The sequence below is a fragment of the Rhyacophila brunnea genome, unplaced genomic scaffold (assembly GCF_057557595.1).
Source record: "Rhyacophila brunnea isolate RB1 unplaced genomic scaffold, BYU_Rbru_1.0 scaffold_17, whole genome shotgun sequence".
Classification (NCBI taxonomy): domain Eukaryota; kingdom Metazoa; phylum Arthropoda; class Insecta; order Trichoptera; family Rhyacophilidae; genus Rhyacophila; species Rhyacophila brunnea.
In genome coordinates this window covers 13,484,789-13,504,755 of record NW_028232827.1, presented here as the reverse complement: position 1 = coordinate 13,504,755, position 19,967 = coordinate 13,484,789, and positions in this window count along the sequence as shown.

The window sequence follows — 19,967 nt, the reverse complement described above, 5'->3', positions numbered from 1 at the left end:
TATAGTTGAAAATTATTTGCCGTTTCACTGAAGTATCGTCTTAAGTCCACTTATCTTGTGTAAGTATTTTAACACGTTACGAGTTTTTAATTTTTACTTTAATGCTCATCATGAGATATTTCATTTATGAAGTCTGTCATTTAGAAATCTAAATGAATGCAGACGTTTAGTGTATTACATTCTCTCTGAAGTTTAACGTATTAACAACCTGAATATACATACAATTTTAGAATATCAGAATAGAATAAATAACCTCTGTAACATCAATATTAGAAACAAATCATATATAAATATTAGATCGACTGGGATGCAAACTCACATATTTTATAATAATAATGATCTAACATTCTTAAAAATTGCGTAAGTATAATTAACGCCCACGATGGCCCAGCGACTTACGCGATACTGTGTATTTTTTCATCTTAAAAGTGTATAGTTCTTCTTCTTTCTTCTTTCATCCAGTCACGCCCCAGCATTGAGGCATAGGACAAGCACAAGTTTCGCACATCCATCGCTAAGTGCCCATACGCACTTTATCGTTTTTTGTATGCCGGCTAACCGCAGCGGCCTGCCGCAAGTGCGTATGGGCACTAAGTATCGTGTCTCTCGCCATGCCAGACCTGCGGCGCGTAGATCCATAGACTATAGATACATATAGACGCCACCCGTTGCATTGCTAAATGAAGCTACGTGCCGTGCGTTTGGTTTGTGGGCGAGCGAACGCATTCACCTATAAATGTTCGAGACCATAGACCATTTCGCTAGTGCTCGCCCAAAGTGCTCGCACTAGACGCTCAGAATTAAAATATAATTTTCTGTTTTTTTACGTTATATAGTATTTTTAAGCGGTCAAAATGCAACCAATTAGGTAAATATATCCATAATTTAAGTTATTTTAAAGAAACACTAGGTCACTGATATTAAAATAAATAATAATATACAAATAAATTGTCACGAACATGTATCAACTTACCTATGAAACGTAATACCATCTTCTTGCTTATCTTATTACCTACCATATTTTAATACAACATGCAGAACCACCTTTCCTACTTAATTAACTAAAAATATTTACCACTGACTTTATGTTTAACACAAAAAATAGCAAATTTAGCAACACGGACAACACGCTACGTGAAGCGATTCAGCACTATTTGCCGGCGATATTTTTAGAAACCAACTTAAAAATATGTAGACCTTTTATCTTACTCTAGCGCGTGTCGCAGAGATTATAAGGGTGCCGAATACTTTCTCACTCGCACTCATGCATCGTTTTTGTTCAGGCCTTGCGTAGATCGCTTTTTTAGCACCGCTGTAGGGTGAGGGTGGTGGTGCTACAAACGTTTATATTTAATGACCACAAATAATATATTAATTTCATATCAATCATATTTGGTAGGTACACCATATTTTCGTGGTTATAGCACTTTTTGTAATTATTATTTTGTCAACACGCGCTTTATATATTGGATTGACCGCGAACGTAAAATATTATAATTTTTCCGAAATCACAAACTCCATTGAAAAATTACCGAATATATTTTAATATAATATACTACTACTATACTTATGTTATCAGCAGGCACCAAATGTGGTTTTTTTTCTCAATTTTAACACAAATATGTTCACAATAATACTATATTATTTTATTAATATATTTAATATATAATTTAATAATGCAAATTTCTTTAATAAAAAAGACAACGTATCATAACGATAATGTCTACAGATTATCTAGAATAATTTCTTTTATTTTGTTAACTGTCTTAACTGTGTTAACTTGTTGTAACACTGTTGTAACTGTGTTAATTTGTAATCTAGAATAACCCTGCAATGATATCCCAAAATCTTAATATTCAACCTTCACACAGCACCCGGGCCCTTATAACAATAATTGCTATTTTAGATACCTGCATAATTATATTATTTTATGAATGAAGAAAATATATTGGATTCTACTTTTTTTTAAATAATAAATTATTTTCGGTACAAGTCGGTTATGGGGAAGCCAGCGACAAACATATTTTGAAAATAGCTTATAAACTGGATTACTAAATTTGTTAGGTTGGGTTAGTTTAGGTAAGGTTAGGTTTTCATTCTTGAATTCATGAATTTTTCCCAAAATAGGCTATGACAATTAGTGCGGTTCCCACCTGGCTTCCCCATAACCGACTTGTACCTTATTTTCTTATTATTTAATATTAATTACTTAATTTAAAATAAAAAGTACATATTTGCATACATTGAGCTTGTCACACAATTTTTTATTATTGAGATAAATTGATCAGAAAACAATACGTCAAAAAACATAATTATTTAATTGTATATTTAATACAGTTGAACAAGGATAAGGTTTGGTGAAATAATTACTTTATTTCCTCTATAGGTAGATACTTCGTTTAGGTAATACGGAAAGTATTATGAAATAAATAAATAAAAAAATGAATGATCACCGTGACGTTGTTGCATTAAAAACTCTTCCATATACCTATCTACGTCACTTATGATAAGCATTTTTTTAAGATGTTGTAACAATGTAACACAACAGTTTTTATACATCTGGCATTGATAACAAAGCAATTAGAATTATTACTAAACTATGAAAGCTAAATATTAAGTTCCTTTGTATTATGTAATTTTACAGTTGTTTTGACTGGTTAAATAACACATGAAACATATCGAATAAAGGTTATATTACCACAGTTTTTTTTTATGGTGTCAATTAGACCATTATGCCAATTTAAAAAGAATTAAAGAACTATTAATTTAAATTCGCGACAATAGATCATTGGTTCGATAACATAGGTTATTAACGTGTATTATTAACGTTACAAACGGTTATTAACCACAATAAAATCCAGTTAAACATAAAAATAAATGAAATATATTTATTTGTGCGTATTTAAATCAGTGAGAAAAAGTGGCATCTATATAAATTCAATAGAACGGGTTGATCATCTTAAATTTAAATCACGCATATTTGCTAATAGTGACATAAATACGTATTTTTACAAAGTCTACCGATTATAATAATATGAATGTTTCACAAGCATAGTGAACTAAGTCCATTTTGGTTATTTTTGAGTTAGCTACGTTTATTTGAGTATTTCTTATTCTGTAGCTTGAAAAAATATTCTAATTCTTCATTTTCGACCTTCACACAGCAGTCAGGCCCTAAAATAAAAATGATAAATTGTTAGTTTGTGTGTATAATACTAATTTTAGTTTTAATCTGTATAAAAAAAATGTCACACACTCGACGTCCCAAAAAACTCAATTGGCAGCGTGCGCACATTCTAACCGAACATTTTATGGACTGATTCCGCCTACTCCTGTTGATTTTTATAATTAATTGTTTGTTGAGTATTTCATAATGGTTTTTAATCAAACAGCAGGATTTGCAAGAATTATCATATTATATAGTGCGTAAAAAAGTAATATTTTAATGAAATCTATATTATAATATATATTTTTTTCTTTTTGTGCGTGGACGTAGGTAATGATTTTGGCAATATATTTCCTATCTGCGACTGCTCTGAACAAAGATGGAATATTGAAACCTGTGCAAATTTTTGAGAAAAAACGATCTTTTTCTACCAGAGACTTGTTTCCTGGAAACTTCTTCTTAAATAATAAGCCACTAAACCTGCAAAATAACTCTTGAGATGTCGCATTATGCCCAAGGTTTCTAGTTTTGGCATCTCTGACTTTTAATCATTTTCACATTCGTAGCCAGCTGACACAGAGCATCCTTCTACTACCCGACAACAAGAAATCTGGGATAACAAGAAGTCGCTATAGTCTTACGTATAAGACATCTCAGTAACGTACCTGTCATGGTGGCAACGCGTGCCAGAGGCGTGTTAAAATAATGTATCGGTTCTCGTTTTAGATGCGACTCGTTTTCTTCTTTGCAATAAACTAAAAATGTACCAATAATAATTGTAACATCACTCTTGATCGTTTCAGACATATTTTTTATAATAAAAAGCTTCAAATTAACTGAATTGATAGACCCCTACTAACAGTATGGGAGCGTAAAATGAAATGATAAATTTGGTGGCGTCATTTGAAACGGAAGTGCAATTAGCAGCACTGGATGAGATTGTTTGATCACAGTTTTAATACGTAGACAAGAAGTTCTTATTCAACAGTATAGACCCACATTTCAGATGAAATATAAAATATTTTAAATTATAAATCAAAAATGAAGCAACAGACAAAACTACTATAATTGTATTAATTGATAGGTATAAATATATATAATCTTATAGAGGTACATAACTAAACAAATCATTTTATTTTTAACACCCATTAATAATAATTATGCTCATCACGGTACAGATTTATCTAATATGAAATTAGTTTATTTAAATCTCAATTAATAATTAATTATATAGGTAGTAGGTTTTTTTTCTTCAGTAATTACATCAAATATATGATTCCCACATCAATAAATCCACATGCAATGAAATCACAACACACAATCAACAATCACTTTTCTGTCTGCGAAAGGACTGCTACAGTAAACTTTAAATTAAATATTAGAGATTAAAGATAAAGAAAAAGATAAACTTAAAAGTATTGTATACAATAACTTTACTATACATCGTATAACAACTTAAGCGAATATTCAATTCTTCTGAAGATTTTTTTTGCTTGCAGTTTTATTATTTTTAGATTATTTGTTTGTAATAAACACATAGTATGCAGGTCGGAAGCATCAATCGATTGAAAACGAGGTGAGGTAACTTTTAATATAAATTTTTCACTGACTGTTAGATCAGTATAACGAATTGTCCGTTATGAAAAAAAGCAACGACGATGTGTTACGACGTATTTTACATTTACAACTCTAGGAATTAGCTTAAGTTTTATGGATACATTTTTCGTAATATTTCTGTAGAGTAAGCCGGCTCTCACATCAAAACTCGTCCGTGTGCAACGTGTCGAATGCGTCGATGTGACGTCATCGTTATTCACAAAACACAAGTTACCAAATGGAGCTCTGCAGATTGGTCGAATGCGACTTTTTAGATTGAAAAAAAACCTCTACTGTTGCAAACGACAAGTTGCATGCTTCTCGGGCAGCGAGTCGAAGACGCTATAACGCATACAAACACCTACAAATTGGTAATTCCTATACCGGATCATCGATCACCGCATTCAAATATCTATACGTTTCGAGGGTTACGTAAGACTGTCGCTAGGTAGATGTGCGCGGTCTTCATATACAACACCGGATCGATGTTTTTAGACGGTTTGATTTATGGCTGTGCGGCAGACGGGTGAGTTTAGATGTTAGAGTGGGCTTATATTCTATTTGTTTATTTTAATTTAATCCGAGGTAATGCATATTATTTCCCCGTCATTATTAGAATAGGATTTAGTAAAAATAAACTGTGTAATGCTAATCTAAGTCTAATGCCGGGTCCACACTGGCAACATGTCGCCGGCAACCTCGTTAAATTTTACGGTAATTATCATACTTATTGTAAAATTTAACGAGGCTACCGGCGACATGTTGCCAGTGTGGACCCGGCATAAGGACCAAATGCAAAGATATCGACGATATACAAAACAAACTTATTATGAATCTTATGCATAGTTGTATCAATAGTTTATTTGATTAAATGCACGTATCATATCGCTATCATTTTAACAATATAGGTTGGCCTTTTCTTCAGTGGATTGCTTTAGCTTTAAACGGTCCATATACTCGTAGTTTTACTATTTTCTCCTAATAATACATTTTAGATTAAACATAAAATATTTTTTGTATTATTTAAAGCATTCTTAAAAATTCATAATTATTTATATGATGTCTTAATAATATATTATAATTGATACCTACCAGATGTTTAAAAAGTGAATCATCTCACCTTTTTTCTCTCTTGTCAACAATATAGATATACTTACCGTAGTTTACTACTCAAATACACTTTTTAGTGCTTCAAATAAACAAAAAATAACCACATTAATATTGAGTTAGCCGGAAGAACAATGCTTTAAGATCTCAGGTACACAATACAAGGAAGTCCAGATGATGTGAAAGCAGACCGCGGAAGTCCATGATCAAGGACCTATCGTAAATAACTTCGTTGTTAGTTGAAAAAATACCGTGTTGTTACGTCAGTGAATTGAAATATAATGCACATAGATAATTTCTTTTCAGTGATTAATCGAATTAACAATCAATAATTATCGAAATTATACTTCTTTTGGCGCATTTGGGAAATCAGATCAGAGTGTATTTTTGGCGTGTCATGTAACACATAATTTATTTTTTCACACGAAAAAAAAAACGCACTCGATTTGATTCGAACCACCGATTGTTCGGTTAGCAGCCAAACGCACTTCCTTTACGCCACAGTATGATACTGCAATCGTGACGATTATATAGTATAATATTATTGTTTATAATTGTTCCGTTGCCTAGGCAGCGAATTTATTATTGTCGGCCATTTGCAATTCCTTACGTAAACAAACTATTAAACGTCAGAGTGACAGTTGGTACTTGAAAAATAAAAACAATGAAAAACCATTATATAATTTAGTAATATAAGTTAAAGCTATAAATAAACCAACGGCGTTCCAATTAGCGGTCCTTTTTCTTGAGTCTGTAATTTAACAAGATAATTAAGAGCTAGTCAAAGAATCTAGGTTATCACAAGTTTTGTTACGCCAAAGAAGTATAACTTCTAACGCGCGTACATAAGTACACACACCGATTTTTTATAACGGAGAATGCAGTTTTAACAAAATAAATTAATGAAAACACAAATAATTAAGATCAAGAAATGGTGATTTGCTTTAAATTAATACAATGTTACCTCTATGATCTCTAGATCGATAGTGGTAGGTGTTAAGTATCTAAACAATTAATATTGGTATCATCTTTTAACCGGCATATGGAGCATCAGACTGGTTGAAAGAACATGAGTCGAGTGACTTCTTACCGGCGCTACTTCAGGTAAGCGGCAAGTGACGACAACATATATAAGCACTATCTCCTCTCATTCATTGTATTTTATTTTGAATAAAGAATTATCAGTATGTTAATAGTCCATTGAATAGGCATTATATTTTAATTTACAACTATTAAAACTAATCCAATGTGGATAGCAAAATAAATTTTCTATATTTAACTAATTTTTAATATTATTACAATATTTAAGTTAATTCCCAGCAATAAAATCAACCAAAGTTGGTCTCCACATTATTCCCGAAAGGAAATCAATGTAGTAAATGTTACTACATCCAAAGCAGTAGTTTTCGCACTTTTTTATTTCTCGGCGCTCTAAAAAAGTAACTAATTGGATGGACGGATGAGCGTGTATTTTACCCATGGCCCACACGAGAAAGGGGTGACAGAGCTCTAGCCTGGGGACTATCTAAGCGAGATAAACACACTTCACAAATTTACTCTAATATTTTAAAAAGGCGCTACTTGATAAATAGAATTTTATAATTATTTTTAGTGTGTTTCCCGACTAATAAAAGTGATTATCCAATATGGCGATGGGTCGCATGTTACTTTAATGTCACACAAAAGGGGGTCGCAATTAGTGCTTCATAATATAATGCCGAGTGCTCACAAATTCAAGTGAATTTATTTAAAAATACCAAAAATCCCTAAAAAATACACGGAAGACCCTTTGTTTTATACGTTAAATTGTCTACGAAAGAATTATAATTTAGTTAAACTTACTTTTACTAAATTGGACTTGAGACATGTTGGCTATGAAGTACACAATATATAAATAAAACTGAATAATTATAGAGACTAAGTGCTGAAGTTAATAAGATAAATTAGTAAGTATCGGCTAATGAAAAGAAACATGTATTTTAATACAAATTTAATCTTGTAATATTTCATTGAATTTCAAAGAATATGTTTTATATTATATTATACACAATAGAGTTGCATGTTTTTATTATAGGCGTGATTGAAAACTAAATAATATGATTGCCCACAATTATTATAACCACCTTGCAGCCATCAGTATTTTGAAATGTCAGTCTTTATAGACCAAACCTTTAATTTTATTATTTTATCTTCAGTATTGTGACTAGGCTTAAACATTGTGATTAAAAAGTAGGTATACTATATTCACCTATAAAAGACAAGTTAAATTTTATCACACTCTAATACAAAATGACTATGTTATTTAATTACTTACTGCTTACGTACTTTACTGTTTACTACACCTATTTATTAAAAAAATAGCTAATTATTTTTAAATACTATTTATAAGTACCTACACTATTATACTTTTTATTGAAAATACATATTATGTGCCAACATCATTTTGAAAAATCTCACTTAATAATAAACACTTGGCCACCAGTGCATTTGTTCAAATTTATTCAATCCTACTCGTAAGTCATTCAATTAATGAATATTACTAGAATCAGAATCTATGACTATTTATATTGTACTTAATATTTTTTTTTATTGTTTATTAATTTTAAACTTTATAAATGTTATATCTTGTTTTTTGTGAGATGCTTCGATGTATATATTTAACAACAAATAATATAAAATAACAAGATCGAATTTACATTAATAAAAAAATGATTATGGGTAATTTATTATTAAGTTATTGTATGTATAAGTAAATTAAGTCATGGATCATCAAATTGCCATTTGTTAAGTGTATAATAATAATACGTAAACTATTAAATAAAAAATATCAATAATTTTATTTGCTTTTATTTTCTTGATCAAGTCTGTGCTGTTATTTAAAAAATAAAATATAAACTGAACGTGAAAAATTACCACAAAACAAAATTGTTAGTACAGGATATCATATTATAGATACTGAAGTATGTATCAGTCAAAAAGTCTTTATACTTTCAAATAACGGAATCAATTAATGATTTTTTTCGGATACATCGCTGAAGATCGGTATCGTACCGTAGCAGTAGCGAAGGGTGGAGGTTGCCTATTAAGATTCGACATACATAGTGCCATCTAAACTTTTTCAGTTATACTTATTTGTTTTAATTGAACTAATAATACAATTTGCAGATGGTAATTTTTTTTAAATTTATTAATCGATGCCTAAATCAAAGGTAATCGATAAAAAATATTCTTCTCTCTATAAACTATCTAAAATTCTGTATGGTTTAATGGCATACTTTTAGATATTTTATAGATAAACGAATATTGTTTTACTATTAGCCACCACGGTTTGGATTAGGCAGTGTTTAATTGCATTTTAATAACTAGCAGACTTTGTCTATTGTACTATTAGTTAAATTAAAACAAATAAGTAAGATAATACAAATTATTGCAGATGGTATTGATTAGTTATAATTAAAGCCTGCATAGATCAAACCATAATAATTAATAGTAAGCGTTAGGCTATGGAGATCTGACATAAATAATGCACACTTAAACTCTACTGAAACCAAACCACAATAGATATGAAATATTCTTCTGTCTAGAAATTATTTTAAATTATATTAATGTAATGGCATAATTTTTGATATTTTATAGAATAATTTTTATTTATAATGGTTTGCTTTATGTAGGGTATAATTGATTGATAGCATACTTCCTCCCTTTGCCACTGTTTGAAAGATATAACAGCTAAAATTTATAATTTGTATGGTAATTTATTCCGAAGTATTTATTTTCGTATACAAACAATATTTAGCATCGGTAATTTATTAAAAAAACTTTTGAATAAAATGATTGTAAATCTTTGAAAGAATTGTAAATATTATTATACATATGGATTTATATATTATTCGGATTTATCTCTACCTGGCAAGGTCAGATTATGATCAAGGATGCCCGTTTTGTTATTGGTTGATAAGTATCAAGTAAATTTCCTATAAACTACTGGTCGTATTTCTTTAAATATTTATTGCCTATGATATACTTGATTGCAGTGGCAAAGACTCCATACTAGGCGATTATTTAAAGCGTACCTTCTTAAGAAAAATAATTTTTATTTTCATGTTGACGTATTTATATAATTACAAATAATAATATATTCAATATGCCCAAAGACATCTATCGTATAATTATCATAATTTTACAATCTTTTCCCATATTTCAATAAGCACCATCTATGGCATCTCTCGAAAGTTAAAAAAAATAGAACACACCGCGCTTCGCTTTACATATTGTATAGGATTATTTTCGTGTGAATCGACGGGTTATTCAATATGAAGTTTTTTTTCATAATTTCAAAATGTCTGGCGTCTCGCATACAAATGTACAAGTTGTTTCGTTAGCGCTTACGTCGCGAGAGTACACGTATTCAAAATAATTAATAAGAAGATAATTTCTATGGGATCCAATCACATAAATATGTATTGATTGTTGTTAAAAATATAAAATAATTTATCTCGTGATTTTTATTTTTTTATTAGTTCACTCATTAGACAATTTAGATATCTGATATTGTACCTACCTAAGTCTGTATTTTAAATATAGAAGTATTTTAAAATGTCTAGTTTTACGGGTTAAATTATAAATTGTTATGGAATATAATAATATATATACAACAACGGATATTTTCATAGATGATAGGTAATATATTTTGAGCGTATGTTACGTTTATAAATGTTTAGGAAAATACATAAGTAATTCAAACTAATTGCTTATTTTTTTGAAATAATTATAACAAACCAATTAAGCTTTTGAAATTTTTTCGTTTTAGCATACCTATTCATCAGTAGTAATATTGGGTTATCTTCTTATTTCCCGCAAATATATCTGACAAGCATGGTTACTCCCACAGCCTACCTCTTTTAAAAAGTCACCCTTCGCCACTGCTTGATTGTATACACAGTAAACGTTTTATAACTATCGTCTTATCGGATTTAAATACAAACGTAACATAATGATGTTAATTAAAATTATATTCTTAAATAAAGTTTATGTTTATTACATTAAATTACACTAAGGGCGCAAGTGCCCCACATATTCAAAATATTATTATTTTGGGTATGTAAAGGATTGATAGTTGAATATTCTGCACATTTTATAGAACATATATATTATTATATATCATTATTATAATCACGTCTAGATAGGCAGGTACTTAAATAAAATTAATAATAATTATAATAATGTTTTCTGATAAGCTAATTAAATATGTAGCAATTATACGACTCAGAATTACATGGGTGACACACTTTAATATGTATAAACAAAAACTAAAACGATTGTCAGTATTTCCTCGATCATAACTAGATCAGTAAGGTCTGTTATGATTTGTTAATTGCGACAATGTATTTTGTAATATATGAACTGCATTTGTATAAATAGCAAAGATAATCCATAAATCTTCATTCACTCATCGAGTCCGTCACTCGACGAACTACTCGTCACGATTCTGGTCATTCGACATTATTCGTCTCTCAAACTGAGACTCCCGAGCTCGTCACCCAATCATCATCACCACCAGATCGATGCTCGGTCTGAGCTCCTAGCTCACCACGATTGCTCCACTCCATTACTCCAACTATTGTAACTATTATCTGTACTACAGCATCAAGAAAATAAACATCTACATCCATCTCTACCACAGCTACCTTTATTTACACTCACCACCTGCTCCCTCATCGACCGCCAAAGTGGTGACCTCGACACGATCCTATGCATCGACTCCCCAAAAATGTATTTGATTTATTTGTGAATATTTTGTCTCTTTTTAAATTGATTAGTATACATATCTATTCTGTTGTATATTCTTTACTAGTTACTATGTCTCTCTAAACTTTCTAAAGCGAACGACTGTTCAATATTTAATAAAAAACGTGGAATTAGGATAAAATTGCGTCTTATTTAATTAATAATTCAATGCATTTCCACCATGAATTGACAGTTAATACCATAAAAGAAAACAATAATAATATGTAATATTTATTTCTTTTTAGTTTAATAATACTCATGACCGGTTTCATCCGCTTCAAAAGAACACCATCAATAGAGAATATATATATTATCATCTTTCAATAAGCATGGGATGGGTATATTAATACGTAATTTTGCGTTTAACAAATTGTTTTACTATAAATACCTAAGTATCTCTATTTCAGCCACGATAGCCGAGCGGCTTAAGCATCGGCTTATAATGTCGTGGGTCCCAAGTTCGAATCCTGGGTCTGGAAAATATACATATTGTTTTTCAATTTGTGTTTGGAGTATATGGACCTAATAGGTTGAGCAAGCGGCTGACATCCATTTCTTGTAAAAACAAACATCTGTCAATACAAACCTCCACATTGTGGAGGTCCATATGATCCTAGTAGGAATGGACATGGTCAGAAGAAAAAAAAACATCTCAATTACATTACATTTTGTATTTTCTTTGTTTAGTTTGAAACTGGTTGTGATTATTATTAAATTGAGTAAAATAAGAACTACAGATTGTATTTTATTTTGGTTACCAAATAACAATGATTAAAAAAAATGTATGTATTGTATGAACCTGAAGAAATTAAATAAAAGGACCGCTGGTCAACTTATCAAGTTTGCTTTAAGTAACTTTACATTGCAGGTTCATTTGCTGAACTTCAAACTGCTGATATGACATTTTTGGCGGTAAATGAAGGTAAAGGAAATAAAGTCATGATTGCTTGGATGTTTTGAGACGAGTTTATTTGTCGGTACATGAATACAATAAATAATATAATGAAGGTTGACTATATCGAGTGAAAGACTTGTGACAATAGTAATGCGTCTCGTGATGGATTCGATAAGTGAGTGAGGATTCATAAATTAATCTTTCAATTTATATAAATGCAGTATATATATATATTACAAGAGATATTGTCGCAATTAACAAATCATAACCGACCCTACTGATCTAGTTATGATTGAGGAAATGTTGATTATTGTCGCTCTATTGTTTTATTTTGACAAAAAAACTTACATATTAAAGTATGTCACTCATTTAATGAGTGGTGTGATTACTACACATTTATTTGCCAATTTTCTGGGCGTATAAAAGAATAATCCAACGCGGTGAGTAGAACTTCTTTCTTTTGACCATGTCCGATTCTAACAAGATCATAATATAATGAGTCTCTACAGAGTGGAAGTTTGTTTTAACAGATTTTTATTTTTACGATAAATGGATGTTAGCCACTTGCTCAACATATTAGGTCTATAATTTATTCATAAAAACAATGTGTATTTTGCACATGGGACCCACGTAAATAAGCAACCAATAATACCTACTACATTTTGGCATTATTGTTTAGTTGAAAAATCATGTAAAATTAGTGTAAAACTATTATGTATCACTGCATTTGTGCAAGTAATCACAATGAACATAAAAAAAATGTCGCAATATTGCTCGAGCAAGAAATTTAGAATGGCAACTAAAAGTGATATTAATATTTGTTGAGTTTAACAACTCAACTTTGCGTCATACGCTTGCAAAATAAATTAAAATGTCATTACAGAACTAACGTATAAGTTTCCTTCTATTTATAGTCCAAATTATTTGCCTAATAAAATCTATTTCCACTAAGAACTGATACTTAACACCTTTAAAGAAACTAACGCAAGTTGTAATAATATAATACGTGTTACAATAATCTCGTTAATAATTAAATTAGATTATTCTTAACTACAATAATGTAGCACAACTTTGCACCAATTAACTGACTACATTATTATCTGTTTTATAAAAAAATAATTACAAGATAAAAAGAACTTTTTATATACAACGTTTTTAAATTTTCTGTTGAATCATATAAACTTGACTTGACTAGCTTAAGCGATCAAAAAAAATTGTACTTGATAGAAATACTGAATAATGAAATGTCATTTCATATTGATTTACATAGTATCGCACGTATATATTATTTAATAATTTAGTTGCTAGGACCCCCTAGCAATCAATAATGGTATTGAAATAACTTTTCATACAAAACAGAACTAACTAAAAATGAATTCAATTCTACTTAAAGATGGCTAAAAGTATTAAAAATATGCATTGGCATCGTGTTCTGATATAGTTATATAGTTAAAAATCGATTGCAAGATTTGTACCGGACAAATAAGGATACGACCTAAGAAAAACGTTGTAAAATGTACGAAATCCTGAGTCCAAATCAGTTTCATACTATTCATTCTCAATACGAATTTCTACGACAACAATATCTACCTATAAGTTTTCTTTAAAAATATTAGTTATAATATTTAATCCTATATTATTATAAATAAACAGAAAATAAGCATAAATGCAATTAACATACGATAAAAATATAATTCAAGTTCATAATAATATGTTTCTATGCCATTATAAATACTCGAAGTACAAATTAAAAATAGATAGTAAAATCATCAATTATGCAAATTTCAATTTGCATTTGAAATGCCTAACAGAATATGTAGATGATGTTATTAAAATTACGCATTTAATAATAAAATTATTTATTATTTTCAATATTTTAATCTCTTTGCATAATTGAAACGCATTTAAATATACCTACTCTATAACAATTGCTAATTCCCGATAAACATGATTCTATAAGGCATCAACTATAATGCCTCAAATACATTATCATCACGTTATGTGCTGTCACGTGCTGTCAAAGTAAGCTGCTACTATGGAAAAAAAATCGGTGTGTGTACTTATATTGTATGCGCGTTAGAAGTTATACTTCTTTGGCGTAACAAAACAAAAAAAAAACTTTTGATTACCTAGATTCTTCAACTAGCTCTTAATTGTCTTGTTAAATTACACACTTAAAAAAAAGATCCGGTTATTGGAGCGCTGTTGGTTAATTTCTATACACTTTAACTTAATTATATTACTAAATTATATACCATTATTATTTCTCGCTGTTTTTATTTTTAAAGTAACAACTGTCACACGTTTAATCATTTGTTTACGTAAGGAATTGCAAATGGCCGACAATAATAAATTCGTTGCCTAGGCAACGGAACAATTCTACTATTAAACTTGCGTTTGTATACAGCTGACTGATTCTCAGCTAACTTCATACTGTCGCGCAGCTCTCAATTTCACTCTCTACCAAACGCCCCAAAAGAAGTATAACTTAAAAAATGTGTAATGTCGTTTTTCTTTGTATTTAAAATGTTATCGGACTGATGTTTCCATCTAGTAAGACATTTTGACCCTTTAAACGGTTTAAACGAACATTGTCAGTTCTCTGTCCGACGAAATTATTACCAGAAAAAACAATGAGGTCAACTCACGCGTATTGCACTCCACCATGAACCACTCTAGTCAGTCAACGTTTTTTCTATTTTCTGCAGGCCTATACATTTTCGACTCACGTCAAAATCACGTATTTTTTTTGTTTTTAGTGGTTTTCTCTGTGAATTCTATTAAATTATTATCGATGTCTGGTGTTTACGTCTATTATCTATGGTCTGCTGGTTGGGTTCTGTTAAAAATATTATCTATATTATATGCAATACGCACACGTACAAACTGTAAAAATTAATTGAAATTAGCACGAATAATGAATAATAATTTAAAATATAACAGAGTTGGTATTTTCCAACATTGAATTTATAGAGATAGTGATCTCCACAAAGTTAACAAATGTATAAAACAAGACTATGCAATGTGATAGAGGTCGGTAGGCAAATGGTGGGCTGGACATGTCGGTCGGCAAGTTGACAACCGTTGAAAAAATGCAATCATACAGTGGTACATAAGCGGTACCTAATAAACAACCACAGAAAGTCCTAAATCCCGCTGGATAGACGAACTCATAACATTCGGTGGATGTACATGGCAGCGAAGAACTAGGGACCGAGAAGAGTGGAGGGAGCTATGGGTGGCCTTCATTCACTATTGGATCGACCCCAGCTGATGCTGATGATATATTTCATTCAGATTTAAAATAAAAAGTTATGTGTACAAATCTTGTATATCAATAATAATTATCTCTTGATACAAAATAATATATTGTAAAGTAACTGATCTCTCAGTATATGATTTATCGTAAGATAATATCTTGTATTATAATCGTTCTTAGCTGCTTGTGATAATATTTTGATGAGCAGAATTTCGCACGATCATCGTAATAATTATCTACCTTAGAATATATACTCAGTCAGTATTTTATAAAATCACTGTAATGGCGGCCTTGAATCTAGATTCCAATAGGGTAATTACTGCGTGGAAAAGCTTCAATATTGACAAGTACTTTATCATTATGCACGTCCTAAGGGATAAATGCATTATAGCCATAGATTTTAAAATCAGTGACGGCGATAATGAAGTGTAGTTTTGTTCTGTAATAGTATAATAAAGACTACGTTTATATGATATAAGTAATTGATTAAGGCAAATATCTCGCTTGGGGCGGTGAGGAATATGCAAATATGTACACCAAACAGAAGACGCTCACCGTCCATTTAAGGCCTTGTCTAGATGTAGCGATTTGACTCATTCAGACTGCATTCCAGAGTTACATGTGACCTCATGGCCCCCACAAAGGGAGGGATGACAGGGCTCTAACCTGGGGGCCCGGGCTCAGGAGGGGCCCGGCGAGGCCAGTCGACCAGATAAGTGAGATAAACACACAACACAAATTTGCTTTAATAATAATATTATTACTTAAAATTATATAGTTGTACGATAAAATTTTTAATAGTGTATCGACACTCGACAACTCTTAATTCAAATAGATGTATTAAAATAAACAACACAAAATATACACATTAATTTTACCGCGTACACCATTTGGAAAACGCTACTGTAGAGCATCACATTGCCTTTATCCTTAGAGATAGGTAGGGGGTCCCGCCAAAGATCCCAGCATGGGGGGCCGGTTCAGGATGTCAGGGCCATGTGTGACCTCATTGAGCCGTCCACATATAGTCGCGGTGAAACGTGGCGAGACACGCGTCATCTAGCTAGACAAGCTCTTAGTAACAAAGTAGCGAAATTTAATGCTTGTCTTGCATTATTTTAGAAAGTAAACTGATGGCATATTTTAACGTTACAAGTTCAAGTTACAACTGAAGTGACGGTGTGTCTACACATCTTAAATCAACAATGACATCAGCCACTTTTAAAAAAAAATACAAGAACCCTAAAAATACATGGACAACCCTTATCTTTAGGGCTTGAACAGACAGAGAGCGGTCAGGCGTTCTGCGTTCCGCGTTCAGAGTTCAGCGTTCTTTATAGTGTTCCGCGTAATACCATTTGGGGAACACTTCTGTTGAACATTACACTGCTCTTAACCTTTGCGATAGGTAGGGAGCCTGCCAAATATCCTGGCCTGGGATCCATGTTTATCATCTAATGCGTAAGTGACTGGCTTATGACATCAGGTTCGGGATTCGATTGCCGGTGAGGTCACAATACATACCCAACATAAGTAATTTTCTCAAGCATGTGTGCTTTTTCTTTGTTACCCTTGTGGCTCGCTGTAATATTAAATAATACCAACGTTTCCTATCTGCGTATTTTCTGTATACATTTTTTAATTGCTTCTTAAACCTAATATTTTGTGATATCCTTATGACCGTTATAAAATTACTGTACGAGATACGCCATTGTAAAATTTATAGTGTGAAAGAATCATGTAGCCTTCGAAGTTGATTTAAGTATATATGTAATAAAATACTGAATATGATAAAACTGAACAATTTACGTAAGTGCATTTTGATTTGGCATATGGCATTTAATGTCAAATAGAAAGAAAAAACATAACCACACTCTCGTGATATAAAATATACAGTGTGTTTTTAATATTAATAATAATAATAAAAAAAAAATATCTGAAAAGGTGTATTTACCAGACCTAGGATTCAAACCTGGAACCCATGACATTACAATACGATGCTTAAGCCGCTCGGCCATCGTGGGCGCCAGTTAGTAAATACTGATATTAAAAACCTTAAGAATATCATTTACTAGTAGAATCATCGACATTATCTTAATAATTTTAAGCACAGGTTTGTTTACCTTGGCTTACAAAAAAATAATTGTTCAATAAATTTTATTTAGCACACAGAACAATGAATAGAGAATTGAATAAATATGTATTTATATGACAGCTTTAAGTGCAAAATTGCTACTGTTTCATAGCATATTAAACGTGTTTGCTGATAATAAAACACACTAGTATGCTGTATGTAAAATAAATATATAGTGAAAATATAGTTTTAAATATATATATTATTATCTTAAGTGGGCACAAAAAGGGTGGTTATAAACACTAAAATTGATATATATACGAGGGTGGGTCAATAAGTCCTTAGAAAGCCGACAGGTGGCGCGACTAGTACTGTAAGCGGTTTGTTTTCATGCAGCGGCACTACCGATTCAGTATGCTGCGAAGTTTCAATCAGATTGGTCGGGTTGTTGTGTGTTTCTCGTACATTAAAAAAAAAATTTGCTTGTGGAAAATGGAAAAATGGAAAATGGAGAAAATTGAGTTTAGAGCTGTTATTAAACATTTTAATATAAAAGGGTTAACAGCAAAAGAAATAAAAAATGAGTTGGATTTAGTTCACGGCATATCTGCTCCTTCACTTGCAACTATTTATAACTGGTTAAATGAATTTAAACGTGGTCGTACATCAACAAAGGATGAACCACGCTCAGGACGTCCTGTAGAGGTGACTACACCAGAAATGATCAATAAAATCCACGATATGGTGTTAAGTGACCGAAGATTAAAGTTGAGTGAGATAATTGAGGTTACAGGGATCTCAAAAGGTAGCGTCATTTCTATTTTACATGACAAATTGGGCATGAAAAAAATTTCTGCAAGATGGGTGCCGCGTTTGCTCACATTCGACAATAAACGCAATAGGGTGGTGGCCTCTAAAGCCCTGTTGTCGCTCATGCAACGCAATCCGGATGAATTTTTTCGTCGCTTTGTGACTGTAGATGAAACATGGATACACCACTATACTCCCGAGACGAAAGAACAGTCAAAGCAGTGGATTGCGAAAGGCGAACCATGTCCAAAGAAGGCGAAAACCGTAAAATCAGCTGGTAAGGTTATGGCTACTGTATTTTGGGATGCACGTGGAATTATTTTCGTTGACTATTTGGAAAAAGGAAAAACAATAACAGGGGATTATTATGCATCTTTATTGGACCAGCTAAAAAACAAAATTGAAGAAAAACGGCCTCATTTAAACAGGAAAAAAATCTTCTTTCATCAGGACAATGCCCGTGTTCACACATGTTTACGATCAATGGCTAAAATTGAAGAATTGAAGTTCGAATTGGTCGACCACCCACCGTATTCGCCAGATTTAGCCCCCAGTGACTTTTTCCTTTTCCCAAACTTAAAAAAATGGCTAAGTGGACAACGTTTTTTTTCAAATGAAGAAGTCATCGATCGGACAAATGCTTATTTTGAGGACCTTCCGAAAACTTATTTTTCTGACGGCTTAAAAAAAATTGAGAAACGTCTAACCAAGTGTATTGAGCTCCAAAGAGATTATGTTGAGAAATAAAAAAAAAATACAAAAATAAAAACTGTTTTAATGCTTTTTTCTAAGGAATTATTGACCCACCCTCGTATCTAGCATTTATGTAACTTTGTTCTTAGAAAGGGTTGAAATCTTGGGCTTGAACATGTTACGTTTCCGGGATTTTGAGATTTTGTTTTAATGATCTTTAGAAAAATACAACTTAATACTTTGGACGCGGAAGACGCACGCGGTGCGTAATGACCAGGCGGCCGATCGATGTAATTAACGTGCATTTTAAAGGGGGCAATTAAAATCTCATTATCTCTTCAGCAGCGAAAGCGTTAACAAGTGTCATGGAATTACAACATAATGCAGCTGGAATCTACCATTACAGTAAGGTGCTGTAGCTCAGCTGTAGGGCAGTGTTATTCTAAAATATCTCGTATGAGTTCAAAATCAATAACAAAGTGATAAATTTGCTTTATCGTATTCCAATAGTAAGTTAACCATCCCAGGATATGAACTTTCAGGCGTTTAACACGGACGCTGATGCTTTAGAGAGCGAGAT